General features: G+C 42.3%; 1 protein-coding gene across 2 annotated transcripts in view; it reads left to right on the forward strand.

Moving 5' to 3' along the window:
* Positions 1-10,728: 10,728 nt before the first annotated feature.
* Positions 10,729-19,620, forward strand: part of CLCN4 (chloride voltage-gated channel 4) — a 53,657-nt gene continuing 44,765 nt past the window's right edge. Inside the window, exon 1 of one of the 2 annotated variants that reach the window (XM_060233953.1) lies at positions 10,729-10,888. The gene's annotated coding sequence lies outside the window, so the exon portion shown is untranslated. Of the gene's footprint in view, positions 10,889-14,105; positions 14,127-19,620 lie in introns of those variants that run through there. The other variant, XM_060233955.1, reaches the window with a different exon arrangement.

The following is a 19,620-nucleotide window of genomic DNA, read 5'->3' on the forward strand; positions in this document are numbered from 1 at the left end:
CTAGTTTTGATCTGGTCTTTTCTCTACAGGTGTTTCAAACTTGTATTGTAGTAGTTTTCATGCATTTTAAAAGACTCCTCTAAAAGCCAGCACAAGGTGCAGTAATTTGCTTGAGAACTGACAGCACTTGAAATTTTTATATATCATTGCTTGCCTCATCTAGTAATTTAAATTTGTATTGTTTTTGTAGTGTTAACACCATTTCCAAACAATCCTATATATTTAACTAAGCACTGGTATTCCGGCTGCCCTCTGATCAGACACCCCCACCAAATTGAAACACTTAAATGTAAAAGGAAAATAATTAAAGCGGAACAGTGGCAGGCGGTTTGAAGACTCTAAAACTCTGGATCAAACTGAATGTAAAAACACTCAAAGAGGAAGGCAGATGAAACTCGATGGAAAAGAAGTGGCAAAGTTTTCATACCATCAGCGGTGGATCCTGAGAAACAGATGAGGCGACTTTCCGAATCTCAGCGGGATGGCCTGGGATTCCACCTTCCTGCTGGCCTGGGCAGCCAGACGCAAGGACTCTGCGTCCGCTGGAATTTCATGACTAAATTAGTGACATCTTGACTCTTCCCTGAGCTGTGAGGGAAACCCCTCCCCCAGCCATCCAGGGCAGGTCTCTTTCCCCTGCCGGATCCTTGTTAGTTGCTTAAGGCTTTCAGAATAGCTTTGGGTAGTAACTCCTGCCTGGCATTTTGCACCGGACTGCATCTAGGCCCCTGTTTTCAATTGCTAAGCGTCCTTTATGTGCTGTCACTTGTGGGAGCTCTTCGGATGTGCCCCCTCAATCAGATGGCCCCTAGGCAGTGGTTGTTGGTCAGGGTGGGGTGGATAGACTGATATTCTTTGTCTGCAACAGCTGATTTGCCATTCAAAAAGAAAAAAAAAGTTTCTATGCCATGACCAAGAATGCTGTTTCTCAGGTTGCCCCCTGTCTAGCCTCAGATGGTGGAGACATATAAAGTGAGCCTCTGAAGATGACCACACTGGTTGGGTTCATACAAGAGCGAATGATTCTTCAGGTATTCTATAAGGCTTTAAAGGTTTACATGAGAACCTTCAATTGGGCCTGGAAGCAACTGGGAGCCAGTGTAGCTGGAATAAGACTATAGTGATATGATCCCTACAAGCAATGCCATTTAGTGTTCTGACTGCAGCATTTTCTACCTACTGTAGCTTCCAGACAGCCTTCAGGGAAAGCCCCATGTAGAGCACATAGTAATAAGTAAAAACTTGAAGGTCACCATGGGATGACGTCACACATCACAACGTTTTCTTGGCAGACTTTTTGTTATGGGGTGGTTTGCCATTGCCTTCCCCAGTCATCTCCACTTTACCCCCCAGCAAGCTGGGTACTCATTTTACCGACCTCGGAAGGATAGAAGGCGGAGTCAGCCTTGAGCCAGCTACCTGAACCCAGTTTTCACCAGGATTGAACTCAAGTCATGAGCAGAACTTGGACTAAAGTACTGCAGCTTACAACTCTGTGCCATGGGGCTCCTAATAGCAGTAATTAATCTAAATGTTACCAGGGCATGCGCCACACAGGCAAGATCTTTCCTCTATAGAAATGGATGAGGTTTGTAAAAGGCATCACTGGCTACTGCTGCCATTCATTTATCCAGCTGGAGGCACTGTCCAGCAACTCCTCCAAGCGACAAACCTTCTCTTTTAAGAGGAGCGCAACTCCATCCAGAACAGGACATATTTCAGTTCCTGGGGTCAGACCAGTAGCACCTCCATTTTGTCTGGATTAAGTTATGCCTGCCAAAACAAACAACCTTTTAGGGTTGCCAGACCCACAGTCCAGGCAAGGGATCCCCTGATTTTTGGAGCTTCAGCCTGCCACTGGTCAGTGGGGGAAGCCCTACCCATGAACAGCCTCCTCATGCAGTAACATTGCTGATGCGATGACATCTCATGGAAGTGACGTCATCTTGCCAGGACTATCACGCAGCAATGCTCTAGCACAGGGGTGGCCAACGGTAGCTCTCCAGATGTTTTTTTGCCTACAACTCCCATCAGCCCCAGCCATTGGCCATGTTGGCTGGGGCTGATGGGAGTTGTAGGCAAAACATCTGGAGAGCTACCGTTGGCCACCCCTGCTCTAGCATTTGCCTCAAATGCTAGAGCATCACCACACAACATTAACAGTGTGATTATGTAACGTCCCTGTGACATCATCCATCAGCGACATTGCAAGCTGCCTCCCATCCACCCCCTCTAGCAGGGTAAGTCCACTTGGCAACCCTAGAACCTTCTCTTTTTTCTGCTAAATTATATCTGCCAAAACCAAATAAAGTGAGGCTCTGTTGTGAAAGCATGGTGGGTGGGATGTCTGGATCAATATGAGCCAGGATGTTCCAGTGTCCTTCACATTTGGCATTGTAACTCCTACAATCATCCTGAAGTGGCTTTTGAGATGTTAAGCTTTGTTTTCACATAAGTCATTCAGTTGCAGAAAAACTGATGGACAAATGGATGCCTCCTTTTATTATAGATTACATCTTAATGATCCCTGTGTGGTTTCTGGGCTTTGCGTGTGCAGAGCTCAAATTTGGAAACTTCTAGAGTTACAAAATGGGTATGGACATCTCTCCCTGCACCCCCAAACATTGGATGGGACCTAGTTGTGAACACTCCAGGTGGAGAAGTTGCTCCAGTCTACTTAGTTTCTTCTGACAATAAAATAAACTGCAGTGTAAAATGAAATACCTGCTGTGGGAACGGCGAGTGAGTCATATGAACAGGTTTGCCAAAAAAAGGCATCCCAATGTGCTGTAGTGTCCAGGCATAATGTCTAAGTGGATGTTTGAGCCCGGGTTCTTGCGCAATACAGAGTAGGTAGCCATTATGAAATGTGCTATAGTTTGCTATGTCTTCTAAGTGAGGAGGTGTGATCTTCCCCATTACAGCAGCTATAACTGTAGATCAGTGCTTTTCTCAAATCCAAGGAACAGAATGACCTCTCTGCTTCTGAAGCTGGCAAAAGAAAGGAAGTGGGTAAGACTATATCCTGATTTAAGTGGAAATTCTGTTATTGCCTTAGGTAAGAATGTTGGGTCAAATTTAAGCATGACTTTATCATGCTGAAATTGTAGACATGGTTGCAATTCCAGTTCCTGTCTGGCAGAACAAATGGAAGTAAGAAAAACTGTCTTAAATGATAATAGCTTGAAGATACAGGTTGCAATAGATTCAAACAGTTTCCCCATAAATTGACTGAGGACAAGCTGAAAATCCCATGAGGGAAGGGAGGAAGTTATCAGAGGATATAATCTAAAGAGTCCTCAGAAGAATTGTTTTACCAGTTGTTGAAAGAAAAGCTGAAATGGTTACTAGGTGAACCATGAGTGAACCTACACCTACTTGAAAAACAACAGTTACAGGTAAAGCAACTTGTTTTCCTCCAGATGTCTGGTATATACTGGTAGTACACATATGCAAATTCAGTTTTGACTTGGTTAGCATTGATAGCGTTTGTTCTTGGATACCACCACAGATTTTAACACTCTGGGATCTGAGATTGCTTAAAACACAAAGGCAACATTCTCATAACCCAAAGTTATTGCTGCTGTAATGAGGAAGATTCCATACCTTTATTTTTGCCTGGAAAGAAAAGTCCTTGTTTTAGGAACCCCACAGCTCATCGTTTCCCCAAGAGCACCATTATGTCCCAGCGTTACAAAGTTAAATTAATGCACCCCTAATACCTACTGGTTTTTTACATAGTGAAGATCATCTGTGCAGCCATTGTTTAAAATACCTGGCAGTTAGTCTGAATAATCATAATATATGTTCAGTTGAGAGGACTGGGCTGTAGTGTTGCAAATGGAATCATAGAGTTGGAAGGGACCTCCAGGGTCATCTAGTCTAACCTACTGCACAATGTGGGAAATATGTCTCCCACACACTTACACCCCCAGTGACCCTTGTTCCATGCTCAGAAGGATCCCCTGCCGAACTGGCCTTTACTGACTGACCCCAAAGTCTCAATCAGCATTTCCCTGGGCATGTAAGAAAAGGCCACAAGAACAAAGCGCTAATGCAATTCTTCTTGCCCTCCTCATGATCTGCCTAATTCACAGAATCCAAGAGTACCACGGAACAAAGTAAACACACCAAAATTACTGTGGAATATTAACGAGATACATTCACCATACAAAGTTTATATAATGTTGAAAATATTTTTAAATTCATCAGATGTAATACCAAAGTGGAAAAGTACAATAAAGATATAACAGATTCTTGAGCAATTCATTAAAACCAATAAATGTCACAATCCAGACTTCTTCATCTTCAAAGATTATTCAGTGCCGATCCACCTGCTCTTGTGGGGGGATTTAAGGTGCTAGTGCTTGAAATTGATTCCATCGTGCAAAGTTCATTTAGAGTTCATAAACACATTTAGCCGTTCTTCAAAGATGTGATTTAAACAGTAATTTTGGTGTGTTTAATTCACAGAATTGCCATTGCTGTCAGAGGGCCATCTAGCCTGTTTAAAAACCTCCAAAAAAGGAGAACCCACCATCTTCCAATGAAGCCTATTCCACTGAGGAACCACTCTGTCAGGAAGTTCTTAATGTTTAGCTGGAAACTTCTGATTTAATTTCAACCAATTGGTTCTGGTCCGACCTTCTGGGGCAGCAGAAAACAATTCTACACCATCTACATGACAGCCCTTCTAGTACTTAAACGTGATGATCATATCACCTCTCAGTCATCTCCTCTCCAGGCTAAACATACCCAGCTCCTTCAATTTTTCTTCATAGGACTTGGTCTCAAGACCCCTCACCATCTTTGTTGCCCTCCTCTGGGCATGTTCCAGCTTGACTTAAATTATTCTGCCCAAAACTGAGGTCTAACCAGAGCAAAGTGATACCATCACTGCACATGATCTGGACACTATACTTGGTTGATACAGCCCAAAATTGTATTTGCCTTTTTAACCACCGCATCACACTGCTGACTCATGTTTAGTGTACAGTCCACTAAGACCCCTAGATCCTTTTTGCACATACTACTGCCAATACAAGTCTCCCTCATCCTTTAATGACGCATTGGATTTTTCCTACCTAAATGCAGAACTTTACATTTACCCTTTTAAAATTCATTTTATTGGTTTTAGCCCAGTTTTCCGGATCATCCTGTATCCTGTCTCTGTGTTCTACCATATTGCGATCCCTCCCAATTTAGTATCATCTGCAAATTTAATAAGCATTCCCTCTATTTCTTCATCCAAATCATTTATAAAGTTGTTGAACAAAACAGGTCCCAGGACAGATCCTTGAGACACTCCACATGTCACTCCTCTCCAAGAAGATGAGGAACCATGCACATGCACTCTTTGGGTGAGATCTGCCAACCAGTTAAAGATCCACCTAACAGTAATAGGATTCAAACCATATTTTACCAGCTTGTCAACAAGAATAGTATGTGGAACTTTATCAAAAGCCTTACTGAAATCAAGATAAAATATGTCTACAGCATTCCCCTGATCAAGCAAGGTAGTAACTTTCTCAAAAAAGCAGATCAGTTTAGTCTGACATGTTCTTGAAAAACCCATGCTATCTCTTAGAAATCACAGCAAACTTTTCTAAATGTTCAAGGACTGACTGATTATTTGTTCTAAAGCTTTTCCAGGTATACATGTCAAGCTGACAGGTTGGTAGTTACCTGGATCTTCCTTTTTCCCTTGAGGACGGGGACAACATTTGCCCACCTCCAATGCACCTCACCTGTTCTCCAAGAATTCTAAAAAATGATGGATAGAGACTCAGAAATTATGTCTGCAAGTTCTTTTAGTACCCTTGGATGCAGTTTGCCTGACCCTGAGGATTTAGTTTCATTTAAAGAAACTAGGTGTTTATGTACTATTCCTATGCTGATCCTAGGTTGTAGCTCCCTTCATATGTTCTGTTTTTGCCATGTTGAGCACAATTTCCTTCACAAGAGAAGATTGAAAGATTGAGGGAAAGTAGGAATTGAGCAGTTCTGCCCTTCCTTCCTCATCTGTAACAATTTCACTTTCCTGTCCTTGCAATGGGCCTACCATGTGCTTGAGTAGAAACTTTGCTTAAAATAGAGAACAAAGATTTGCAGATATAACTTAAATGAGTGGAAGAAACTCAGGAAACTGAGCAAAGTATATCACAATTAGGAGCACCAGATCAGGTTCAAGGTCTTGGCTTTGACCTTTAAGGCCTTTAGCAGTCAGGGACCCACATATCTTTGGGATCACCTCTCTCAGTATGTCCCCAGGATACCATTACACTCTGGGAATAAAAACCTCTTGGTGGTCCCCTGGTGACAGAGATCTGGCTGCCTTCAATGAGGGCCAGATCCTTTTTGGCCCTGGCCCCTTCCAGGTGGAACACTCTGCCAGATGATCTCCATGTAGGGTTGCCAAGTCCAATTAATGAAAAATCTGGGGACTTTGGGGCGGAGCCAGGAGACTTTGGGGGTGGAGCCAGAAGACATTGGGGTTGGAGCCAGGAACAAGGGTGTGACAAGCATAATTGAACTCCAAGGGAGTTCTGGCCATTACATTTAAAGGGACAGCACACCTTTTTAAATGCCTTTCTTCCATAGGAAATAATTAAGGATAGGGGCACCATCTTTTGGGGCTCATAGAATTGGACCCCCTGGTCCAATCGTTTTGAAACTTGGGGGGTATTTTGGGGAGAGGCACTAGATACTATAATAAAAATTTGGTGCCTCTACCTCAAAAAATAGCCCCCCCCCAGAGCCCCCAATACCCACGGATCAATTTCCTATTATTCCCTATGAGAATCATTCTCCATAGGAAATAATAGAGTGCCCAGTAGACATTTCCCTCCCCCCCACGCTTTCTAAAGGAGGAGGAGGGCCTCCAAACCAGGGAATCCCCTGCCCCCTCCCTCTTTCTCACACACACAAATACTTACTAGATGTTCTTCCTGCAGAACTTTGCTTGCTGTGAAAACAAAAGCAAAAGAAAGGGAGGGGCCGTTCTCCACAGAAACTATTACTGACCTTTTCCAATGAAGCCTTTCCTGTTTCCTGCACAGCCTTAAAGGCACACATTTTACAAACGGATCAGTTTGCAGGTTTCTAAACCTGCAGGAGCTCTACAACTACATGATGCCTACACGCATGTTCTCCCCCCGCCCCCCGCTTCCGGATTTTTGGAGAACGAGGGAGGAGGCTGCAAATTTGGGGGTCCCCCGCCAGGGCAGGGGGGTTGGGAAGCCTATCTCCATGACCTGCGGGACTTACTACCTTTCCACAGGGCATGTAAGGCAGAGATGCTCTGCCAGGCATTTGGTTTAGGACAGTGATGGGACTGTAGACAATCTGGCATTCTTATTTTCCCCACCCTCTGCAACCTCTCCTCCCTAGTTGGCCTCTTGAATCCCGCCCCCCCCCCCCACCATCTCAAGTAATGTATTGTTTTTATTGTATTTTAAATTCTGAACTGGATTATTTATTTTTCCTGTTTTAAGTCACTCTGAGCCCTGCTTTCAAGGAAGGGCGACTAAGAAATCTTAATAAAATATATAAACAAACAATTCAAAATTCTGGGGCCTGAATCAGGATCTCTCCATTTTGGGTGGATGGAATATGGGCAAGGTTGTAACAGAAAGGAGCCCCCTATTTTTCTGTTAACTTGGACCTAAGTTAACAGAGACACCTTTTTACACAGTGTATTCTATATTCCAATCATAATTCTTCTTAATGGCAATTCTGAATTTTAAGGCTTAATGCATTGCTTTAAGAAATAAGGGCATGAAGTCAACTCTGGGCTGTTAGTAGAGAAGTCACTCCTCTTCTGATTTTCTCCTCTTCTGGGGAGCTCTGTGTTGGGAAAGGGCTCAGCTGTGGTTCTGCTGTAATCAAGGCTATGTAAAGAAATACAAAATACCATGGAAACAATTGTAAAAATTCTATTAAACAATAACTATTACAAATTCTATTAAACAATAACTATCACAAAGTCTACACAACGTTACTAAGGACCTTGCAATAATAATAAGAAATTATCCTAAAGTCCACTTCAAATGCAGAGTTTCAAAGAGCCCTAAAATGGAGTATGCAGCTTATGTAAAGTCTCTCAGATTTCACTTTCACTGGGCATTTCTTCAGCAAAGCATACAGCAACATCAATAGGATCCAGATAGCACAACAATCTACCAATATGGGTCATTTAGATGTCTCTCTTTATCATGAGTTTGATATAGCATAATTACTAAGGAAACCAAGTACTTTATGCAGAACACAAGAGCCTCCAAACATAACAGTATGAAGCCTAATTAAAATGCCTGGGGGAGGGGACGCCCTACTGGAGCCCCATTTGAATTTTACTGAAATATGGGGATTCCGTTATGGATGTCCATATGGTCTGATATCAGTGGAGTATGAAGAACTTTAAGCATGCAGACAGGGTGGACTTTATAGCCTGCCCCTCCCCAAGACTTGTGGATGAAAAAAATATAGAAACAATGCAACCATTGTGAATCTTTAAGCATCCTCCTGAAACATTCCATTATACTACACTCCTATTTCCTTCATATAAATGGCCCCCTGAACACTTCTGTTTTATACATTCTGAAGAATTATAGAAGTGTGAGAGCCTTCCTGACTGCTTCAGGCAAGCTATTCCACAAGGTAGGAGCCACAACACAGAATGTCTGGGTACAGGAAACTGCTGATCTTATCCATTTATGGATGGCACTTCAGAAGTGAGTGAAGCTGTCATGGAGGAGCATATGGAAGATTCAGGACAAAAGCCACAAAGGGCTTTGTAGGGGATTTCTAGTATCTTGAGTCAGGTAATAAGACTAGCTTGACTACTGAATAGATGTAATATATGTACTTCATCTAGCTCCCAATGGTAACCAAGCTACAGCATTCTGCAGTGATTAGAGTTTCTGAGTTGATGTCAAGATTACAGCCAGGTAGACTGCATTACAATAGTTTAAACTTGTGCAGGGCTTTTTTTTTTTTTAGCAGGAACTCCTTTGCATATTAGGCCACACACCCCTGATGTAACCAGTCCCCCTGGAGTTTACAGGGCTCTTAATACAGGGCCTACTGTAAGCTCCAGGAAGATTGGCTACATTAGGGGTGTGTGGCAAAGGAGTTCCTGCTACAAAAAAAGCCCTGATCCTTGTGGATTTCTGCAAGGCCAAGGCAGAGGTCCATTTTTATGGACTAATTGAAGATAAAAGAAAGCCTTTTTTGCATCTGCATTTAATTTCAGCAATAGTTGAGTATAAGCCCTAGGTTCTTAACTGAATTGATATGGAAATCATGCAGGGATATCATTCCATGGATTGCCATAATACATTGTTCACAGTGTTTAGTGTCAGGATTTGGGAAACTCAGAATTTTAGACCCAAATTTGGAAACTTGAAGGGTGACCATGGGTCACTCTCAATCTAACCTACCTCATAGGGTTGTTGTGAAGAAAGAATGGGTGAGGGGTAGGGTTGCCAATCTCCAGGTGAGGACAGGGGATCCCCTGGTTTGGAGGCCCTCCCCCCACTTTAGGGTCATCAGAAAGTGGAGGAGGAGGGAAATGTCTGCTGAGCACTCTGTTATTCCCTATGGAAACCAATTCCCATAAGAAATAATGGAGAATCGATCAGTGGGTATCTGGCTCTGGAGAGGCTGTTTTTGCAATAGAAGAACCAAATTTTCAGCATAGCATCTGGTGCCTCTCCTCAAAACACCCCCCAAGTTTCAAAATGATTGGACCAGGAGGTCCAATTCGACGAGCCCCTAAAGAAGGTGCCCCTGTCCTCCATTTCTGATGGAAGGAAGGCATTTAAAAGGTGTGCAATCTCTTTAAATGTGATGGCCAGAACTTCCTTTGGAGTTCAATCATGCTTGTCACAACCTTGCTCCTGGCTCCACTCCCAAAGTCTCCTGGTTCCACACCCCCCCCCCCAAAGTCCCCAGATACTTTTTAAATTGGACTTGGCAACCCTAGTGAGGGAGGGGAGGGCTGCATTGGGTTCTAATGAGGGAGAAAAGAGAGCCAGTTTGGTGTAGTGGTTAAGTGCGTGGACTCTTCTCTGGGAGAACCAGGTTGATTCCCCATTCCTCCACTTGTACCTGCTGGAATGGCCTTGGGTTAGCCATAGGTATTGCAGAGGTTGTCCTTGAAAGGGCAGCTGCTGTGAGAGCCCTCTCAGCCCCACCCACCTCATAGGGTGTCTGTTGTGTGGGGAGAAGATATGGGAGATTGTAAGCCGCTCTGCATCTCTGATTCAGAGAGAAGGGTGGGGTATAAATCTGCAATTCTTCTTCAATTTGCAAAAGTGCGGTATAATAAATAAAGTGGAGATAGAAGGAAGATATCCTTCCAGTGCAGCTACCACCATATGCAGAAGAATTGGACCCTTGTCCTCATAAATGTCTGTGATTAATTAAAGCTTTGCTGGAATAAAAAAAAATCTTACTGACTGTATTGTAATACAATTTTATTAGTCTCATATGTATATTTACTTACTGGCTAATTTACAGCAAAGCCTGGAATGAAAATAGTTCCATAAATATATGAACATGTTGCTTTCCACAGATAAAAAACTGCTATTAAAAGAAACTTTATTTTGAAAATTCAGTAACGGACTACACATCCTTTTGACAGCATAATAGCTAATAATATAAATGAACAAACGAACAGTAGACTGAAGGTGTGAACAGCCTCTGATAAAGTCTGCGGGATCATGAGCTTGTTGCTGCCTGTCTGTCATCAGATCTCTATAAAGAGAATGTGCAGTCATGTGACCATGACTGCTTCCTCCATATGACATCATTGCCTTTGCAGCCATACCAGGGAAGAAAGGATGCTGTCAGGATCTTTGAGGCTGAATTAAATGATGTTGCACTGCTGGTAAGGGGAAATCACACTCTGTAGCATGATTTGCTAGGCTTTTGCCTGTGCATTTATTTTTAAATAAACCTCTGCTGAGCAGATTTTCTATTTGGGAATAGGATGTGTGCACAGGATGTGTGTGCATTAGAGGCTTGCAGGTGCAGATGCTGTTTACTTGCTTTCTAGCTCTTCTGGCTGGCACGTTCAAAGCGATGCTGCCAGAAAAGGAATGCAGTGCATTGTCAATGGGCTGTGATCAGACCTTTCTAGCAAGCAGCCAGCGGAATTTCCAGGCGTGTTTGCCCGGGGGGCGGGGGGGGGAGATTAATTGTATTACAAGGCTGATTTTTAATCTTTTTAAATGAGTCTGGCTTTTGCAATATTACGACATTAGTCATTAGAGAGAATCTTGTCTACACTCTAAAATGTTTTCCGGGAAAACCAGTCTAAGTGAATTTTGTGCATAATTAATTGATTTGTTATGTTGTGTTTGGGGGCAATTCTGACATCCAGTAGAAGTGTACCAAAGATATTTCTTGGGGGAAGAGCAAGCCTTTTGAATCAAATGGCTTGCTTCTCTTATTGACTGGAAGTAAAAAAAAAAATTTAAATTGAGTTGTATTGGTGATTAAGATGACTGGTTTATGAGAGGGTTTTTAGCTGTTTAATATGCTCAATATCAAGGTAGTGCATACAGCAGATCATTAGAAGAGGTTTGCATACAAAAGAGCATTATTAGTTTATAAGATTGCAATACTAGAACAGTATTTCATTTCTACTGGTTTTTAAAGGCCCTGGTAAAACCTCCCAACCTGGGAAAGAATGACTCAGCTGCAGCAGCATAGCCGATAGGCTCTCTAATTCTGCATGTACTTTTGTCACTGAAGATACTGAAATACTGTCATGAAAGTGAGTCATGAGAACTTAAATCTTCTTTTCCCTTAAAACATGGCTTGCTGACAGCAATCACTGCTGTCTGTGTCACACTAAGAACAATCCCAATATAAGGAAAGGAAACAACCCACTAACCTCCTCATGGTTAGAATTTGCTCCAGTGTGGGCTTTAGGCAAGACAGCTGTAGCAAAGCTTTCTGACTGTCCACTCTTGTAAGCCTTCTGAATGGTATCTTGGCATGCATTTCCAGAGAGATAGTCACAAGTGGACCATACCTGTTTTTGATGAGATTACACTAGAAGTCATTTTAACTATGTTTTAATTCAGACTCAGCATCCAGTTCTGCTTGACACAGAGAAACTGTTCTGTTCCCCATTCACTGGTAAGGAAATATTTTCTTATTAACACAAAAAAAACAGCACTTGTATTGACATGATCATAAAAATTGGTGAGAAGAATGACTGCAACTATGCCCTGGCAATTGTTTGTATGTGGAAAGTTCATTGATGACTTTATATCATATTTTGAAAACAAATAAATTGGATATGTAAAAACAAAAATACCATCAATACTCAGAAACATTATCTATGTGTATGCATATAGAATCTACATGCTACATTCTACATTCTTCTGCATTACCTCTTCCTTCCCTTAATTCAGTCTATGTAATTAAAAAGCCATTTATTGTTTCATAGGCACTTGGCATTATTGACACAAGTGCAATTTATGGACTTTAATAGACTTCTCTCTCTCCGGTTTCAGACCCCATGTGAATTTTCTTTTGGAACATCTATTTCTATTACTCCATTCTTTGTTCTAGATGGCAGTTACAGTATACAGTACTAAAAGGACTTATGGTACCGTACAGGGCATGCTTGCCAAAGACTCTGACTTTTTGCTTCAAAAAAAGGATGCTTGCATGGTGTTGCTGCTGTGGTTATTGTGAGCTATAAATATAAAAATGCTCTTTCCTCCCAAAAAATGCTGTCTTTGTATCTTGGGTATATTTAAGAACTCACCTTCAGACTTAGTGCATCTTTTCTCCTTTTGATAATTGACTTGAAATCTTATTCAGATCAGATGTAAGCAGTTTTTCAGATAATTGCCTCAGAAAATCAGATGGAAACGATACGCCAGTACAGCTCCAAATGTCCTGTTGGCAATTGTGGCATGAAGTATTTGGCTATGTGGAGCAAACAATGTATGTTCATGCAGGCCTGTTTCTTACCATGGTTTGGAGCTCTGAGATAGCCAGCACTGCATCATGCTTTTAGATTAGGTCTTCTAACTCAAACCAGTTTTCAGGTAATTGAACTCTGGCTAGACTGGATCAACTAGATTTGTCCAAGCTTCCAGCACAGCTTCTATCCTAGGAATCATTATGCTCAAGTGCAGACTAACAAACAGGTCCCTTAGTTTTAAAAAGAATGGCAATATGCCAGAACTCAAAGGAAAAGCAGAATTCTAGTCTAGGAATTCTAAGGCTGCCACCAATGCTAAGAGAAAAGTAGGAGAAAGTCATGAGAAAGACTCGCCAAACCTGCTAAAACTGCTGGTTTAAAGAAGGAGGATGGGCTACAAACAGGACTGTGTATCCATAATCTTGAAAATCTTTGTAATTTCATTGGGCAAATTCGCTTTTGAAGTTAGTCTCTTTTCATGAAACACGGCAGTTGCCATGTCCCACATTATATTTTACCAGCCTTTGCTGAACATGTCCAAATGTGGATTTTTAGCTCTCAAGGCTTGTTCTGATTTCATACTTGACTATCAAGGGCAACAAGTTCCTTTGATGTGATCTATTGACTAGCCCTGGTCCTTTAACACGAGTATGCCAGCTGTTGAAAACTAAGGAGGAGGGATACAATGTCTTCCTGCAACAGTGGATCTTTTTGCTCCTGGGGAGAACCCTATTGCACCTTTAAAGAAGGAAAGCAAAAATGGTGAAGGGAAAGAACAGAGATTGGCCTTCAAAGCCTTTTTAAAAGGGAAGGGGGAATGGTATTGATCCTGCAACTGCATTCCTCTGGCAAAGGAACTTTCCTCTGGCATAAACCTCCACCATCAGTGGATTGGACAGATGGGATCCAAGCCAGTTTGTGGGAAGAAGGCATTGACTCCTTGTTCTTTTTTCCAGTTCAAAGGACAAGAGAACTGAGAAATGCTGAATCCTACACTGGAAGTACCAAAGAATAAAGCAAGCTGTATCTTCTTTAGAATAACCCAAATTATACCGACAGAACAGCTAGGGTGGACTTTGCCATCAATAGCACTATCCTTTTGGAACATTAGTATTATAGCCCCCTGATTGCCCATGGAGGATCAAGGCAATTTGAATTTCACAAGTGACCTCCAATTGAGGTATGAATATGGGCTTCCAGAACATGTAGAACACCTTGAACCATCTGTATTTTTTACAACCAAGTGTAACAATGTAATTATCAAGAAAGGCAATGGGGTGTAAGAGTACCCATCTCTAATCTGGAGAACTGGGTTTGATTCCCCACTCCTTCACATGAAACCAGCCGAGTGAACTTGGGCCAGTCACGGTTCTCTCAGCTCCACCTATCTCACAAGTTGACTGTTGTGGGGAGAGAAAGGGAAGGTAATCGTAAGTTGCTTTGAGACTCATTAGGGTAGAGAAAGGCAGACTATAAAAACCAACTCTGCTTCTTCTTCTAAAACTTAGTAAAAATAAAAACAAATATGAGGCAACTGTGGAGAAACACCATTTTGTGTGTAAGTTTATTTGTCTGTGAGCTGAATGGGAGCAGACTATAAAACTTTAGGTAGGCCTTGGCCTAGTCTCATCATTCTCCCATCCCTTCCTGTCTGGAACCAGTAATCTGTCAGGAAATCCCTCAAGGCTAGAGGAGATCTGCCCCAGAATGCTGCAAGAGATAGAACCAGTTCCTGGGTGGGAACGATTATTTATTTTACTGAGTTTTGGGCAAGAAGTCAGACAGTCGTCAGTTGGAACTTGAAACAGATAGAGCCCTGCTCCTGGGCCAGAGTCGGTGGTCATTTTGGGGGATATGTTTGACCAGCTTACCCAAGAGTAATAAAGCAAGGTGCCTGCCCTGTATACCATTTAGATATGGCATGAGTTTATTTATAGTAGGGAGAGAAGTGGAGCATTTTTTCCTATGTTATTTTATCTATTCTGTTCACTTCTGATATGCCTGTAAATAGTTGTGAGTTTTAAATAAATCTTTTTAACTCAGGGGTGTCGAACTCATTTGTTATGAGGGCCGGATCTGACATAAATGAGACCTTGAGGGGCCGGGCCATGTCGGGTCGGACCATGTGTGTACCTATTTAAGATTAGGTAGCAGAGATATACATTTTATAAAGAACGCAGAGAAACACAAATATACAGGTATATATTTTTAAAAAACTTAAAATATTCTTAAAACATTAGCATTCATTGGTCTTAAGGATGCTTTCTTTGTATTTCTCCCATAGGAACCAGGGAACTGGGCAAAGGAAGCTTTGGCTTTTTCCTTCCTTCCCCAGGGGACAGTGGGGGACCCTCAGCCAATGGAGAAAATAGAGGTTTTGCTCTGTAGCTCCTGTGCGATTGAGCAAACCTTGCAAAGCAAGCTGTGACGCAGAAGGAAGCAAGAAAGAGGGAGAAGGAAGCAGATGACAGCCAGTTGCTCGGGGGCCTGATAGGGTCTTTCCGGAGGCCTGATTCGGCCCCCAAACTGCATGTTTGACACCCCTGTTTTAACTGTTGAAAGAGTGAAGTCCCTCTGTATTATATAGTTTTCCCAACCACTTGGAAACACTAGGAGTGCATTGGAGAATCCCTAGGAAAGAGAAAAGTAGCAAAATGGCCAGTTGCCAACTTTCCAGGGGAGCCCCAAAATCCCTGGCAAGCCCCAAGGCATGTTCCTGGTGACTTAGTAGGGAGATTAGGAGGCTGCTCCGCCTAACCAGAGCCCAAGACAGCGCAGTGGTGGCAGCAATACCCTGAAGCAGTGGAATGGAATGGCCCTTTCATGTCAGAATTCAAGGAGGTGCAGGTCGAGCTGGAATCCACCAGCTGATGCAGGCTCAAAAGCCTATAAACGATGTTTTTTCTACGGCTGGTAAGTAATACCATTTAGAAAGAATGGATGTGATTACTAAGAGCCAGCATGGCTTTCTCAAGAACAAATCATGTCAGACTAACCGGATCTGCTATTTTGGATTTGATTCTCACCAACAAGGAAGAATTGATTGAAGAAGTGGAAATAGTGGGCACCCTGGGCAGTAGTGACCATGTGATTTTGGAATTTACAGTCTTAGGGAAGGGAAAAACTAAACGTAGTCAGACTTATAGGTTGGATTTCAGAAAGGCAAACTTTGATAAACTTAGAACTATGCTGGGTAAAATCCTATGGTCAGTAATACTTAGGAGGAACAGGGGTTCAGGAGGGGTGGGAGTTTCTTAAAAGCGAAATACTGAAAGCGCAATCACGGATGATTCCTATGAGAAGAAAAAATGGAAAAAGCCTAAAGAAGCCGAAGTGACTCCATAAAAAGCTCTCTAAAGACTTGAGAAATAAAAAAGACTCCTTTAGGAATTGGAAGGAGGGCCTTATAACCAAGGATGAATATAAACAAATCAGCAGTGCTTGTAAAGTTAGGAAAGCTAAAGCTCAGTATGAACTTAGGCTGGCCAAATATGCTAAAAACAACAAAAAAGGGTTCTTTTCTTATGTTCACAGTAAGAAAAAGAGCAAGGATATGGTAGGCCCATTGCGAGGGCAGAAAGTGAAATTGTAACAGGTAATGAAGAGAGGGCGGAACTGCTCAATTCCTATTTTTCCTCAGTCTTCTCTTCTGAGGGAAACGGTGCTCAACATGACAAAAACAGAACTTATAAGAAGGGTATGAAGTTCCAACCTAGGATCAGCATAGGAGTAGTACATAAACACCTAGTTTCTTTAAATGAAACTAAGTCCTCAGGGTTAGATGAATTGCATCCAAGGGTTCTAAGAGAGCTTGCAGATGTAATTTCTGAGCCTCTGGCTATTATTTTTGAGAATTCTTGGAGAACAGGAGAGGTGCCAGAAGATTGGAGGAGGGCGAATGTTGTCCCCATCTTCAAGAAGGGGAAAGAAGACGATCCGGGTATAGGGTTGCCAATCCCCAGGTGGGGGCAGGGGATCCCCTGGTTTGGAGGCCCTTCCCCCACTTCAGGGTCATCAGAAAGCAGGGGGAGGGGAGGGAAATGTCTGCTGGGAACTCTATTATTCCCTACGGAGATTTATTCCCATAGAAAATCATGGAGAATTGATCTGCGGTTATCTGGGGCTCTGGGGGGGCGCTGTTTTTTGGGATAGAGGCACCAAATTTTCAGTATAGCATTTAGTGCCTCTCCCCAAAATACCCCCCAAGTTTCAAAAATATTGGACCAGGGGGTCAAATTCTATGAGCCCCAAAAGAAGGTGCCCCTATCCTTCATTATTTCCTATGGAAGGAAGGCATTGAAAAGATGTGCCGTCCCTTTAAATGTGACGGCCAGAACTCCCTTTGGAGTTCAATTATGCTTGTCACAGCCTTTATCTTGGCTCCACCCCTCATGTCTCCTGGCTCCACCCCCAAAGTCTCCTGGCTCCACCCCCAAAGTCCCCAGATATTTCTTGAATTGAACTTGGCAACCCTATCCGGGTAACTACCAACCAGTCAGCTTGACATCTATACCTGGAAAAGTTTTAGAACAAATCATCAAACAGTCGGTCCTGGAACATTTAGAAAGAATGGATGTGATTACTAAGAGCCAGTATGGTTTTCTCAAGAAGAAGTCATGTCAAACTAACCTGATCTCTTTTTTTGAGAAAGTGACTACCTTGCTGGATCAGGTGAATTCTGTAGACATCGTTTATCTTGATTTCAGTAAGGCTTTTGATAAGGTTCCATATACTATCCTTGTTGACAAGTTGGTAAAATGTGGTTTGGATCCTGTTACTGTTAGGTAGATCTGTGACTGGTTGACAGATCGCACCCAAAGAGTGCTTGTGAATGGTTCCTCATCCACTTGGAGAGGAGTAACAAGTGGAGTGCCTGAAGGATCTGTCCTGGGACCTGTTTTGTTTCAACATCTTTATCAATGATTTGGATGAAGGAATAGAAGGAATGCTTATTAAATTTGCATATGATACTAAATTGGGAGGGGTTGCAAACACAAAAGACGACAGAAACAGGATACAGGATGACCTTGACAGGATGGAAAACTGGGCTAAAATCAATAAAATGAATTTCAACATGGATAAATGTAAAGTTCTGCATTTAGGTAGGAAAAATCCAATGCATGGTTACAGGATGGGGGAGACTTGTCTTAGCAGAAGTATGTGCAAAAAGGATCTAGGGGTCTTAGTGACGCTGAACATGAGTCAACAGTGTGATGTGGTGGCTAAAAAGACAAATGCAATTTTGGGCTGTATCAACAGAAGTATAGTATCCAGATCATGTGATGTGATGGTATTGCTTTACTCTGCTCTGGTAAGACCTCACCTGGAGTATTGTGTTCAGTTTTGGGCACCACATTTTAAGGATATAGACAAGCTGGAACAGTTCCAGAGGAGGGCAATGAAGATGGTGAGGGGTCTGGAGATCAAGTCCCTCAAGGAAAGGTTGAAGGAGCTGGGGATGTTTAGCCTGGAGAGGAGGCGGCTGAGAGGTGATATGATCACCATCTTCAAGTACCTGAAGGGCTTTCATCTAGAGGAGGGTGTGGAATTGTTTTCTGTGGCCCCGGAAGGTAGGACCAGAACCAATGGGTTGAAATTAAATCAAAAGAGTTTCCGGCTCAACATTAGGAAGAACTTCCTGACCGTTACAGCAATTCCTCAGTTGAACAGGCTTCCTCTGGAGGTGGTGGGCTCTCCTTCGTTGGAGGTTTTTAAATAGAGGCTAGATGGACATCTGACAGCAATGAAGATCCTGTGAATTTAGGGGGAGGTGTTTGTGAGTTTCCTGCATTGTGCAGGGGGTTGGACTAGATGACCCTAGAGGTCCCTTCCAACTCTATGATTGTATGATTCTATGAATATCTGCAATATATTTCATATGAGGCAACCAACATGAATTGTGGGCCCCACAAGCTGGATGATGTTATTGGGTCAAATCGTCTTCCATAAATATTTGTTAATTAAAGGAGTTGCTTGTCTTCCAGATGAGTGTGTAAACTTTCTCAGAGTGGAACTTTCTTTAAAACCATAATAGCTACTACAATTGTGTGTGTAGGAGATAAGGGTGGGTAAAAACCTGTGAGCACTAGTGCTCACTAAGAAATATGGAGAAGGCCATCTGGTTACCAGAAAGAGTGGAAAGAACTCTAAATGGGTTAGGTTGGAAGCGGAAATGAAGCCTAGGAGCTCCAAGCTAAAGGGTTTCATTTGAATAGGAATTTCAATATTTTTTGCCTAGAATGGCAAATTGTTCTGATACAAACAGTAAGCGCTTTTATCAAAATGCTTATTTTGAAAGAATTTGGAAAACTTGGCTATACATGCAAATGGTTCACATTCCATCAGACCAACTGTTCATCTGGCCTTTCATTGGCTGATCTGAGTTTCAGTAGCTCTGTGATTTCAGGCCTAGACTACAAATGCTTCAGAATGAGGTAGCAAAAATCACTTGTACCACTTCAGATTGCAGGTAGGGACACTCATTAATTCTTCCCAATGCAAACACTCTTTAAATTTAAACACATACACACAGCGGCATTATGGGAAAACCTAGTTCTTCATCTGTATTTATTGTATGCAACTTTGAAAAATGTAATCCCTAAAGGAGACTGTGAGCCACTCTGTGATTGGAGAGCAGAATATAAATCCAATGTTGTCATTGTCTTCTTGCCTGT

Source organism: Heteronotia binoei, chromosome 3 (assembly GCF_032191835.1).
Source record: "Heteronotia binoei isolate CCM8104 ecotype False Entrance Well chromosome 3, APGP_CSIRO_Hbin_v1, whole genome shotgun sequence".
Lineage (NCBI taxonomy): Eukaryota > Metazoa > Chordata > Lepidosauria > Squamata > Gekkonidae > Heteronotia > Heteronotia binoei.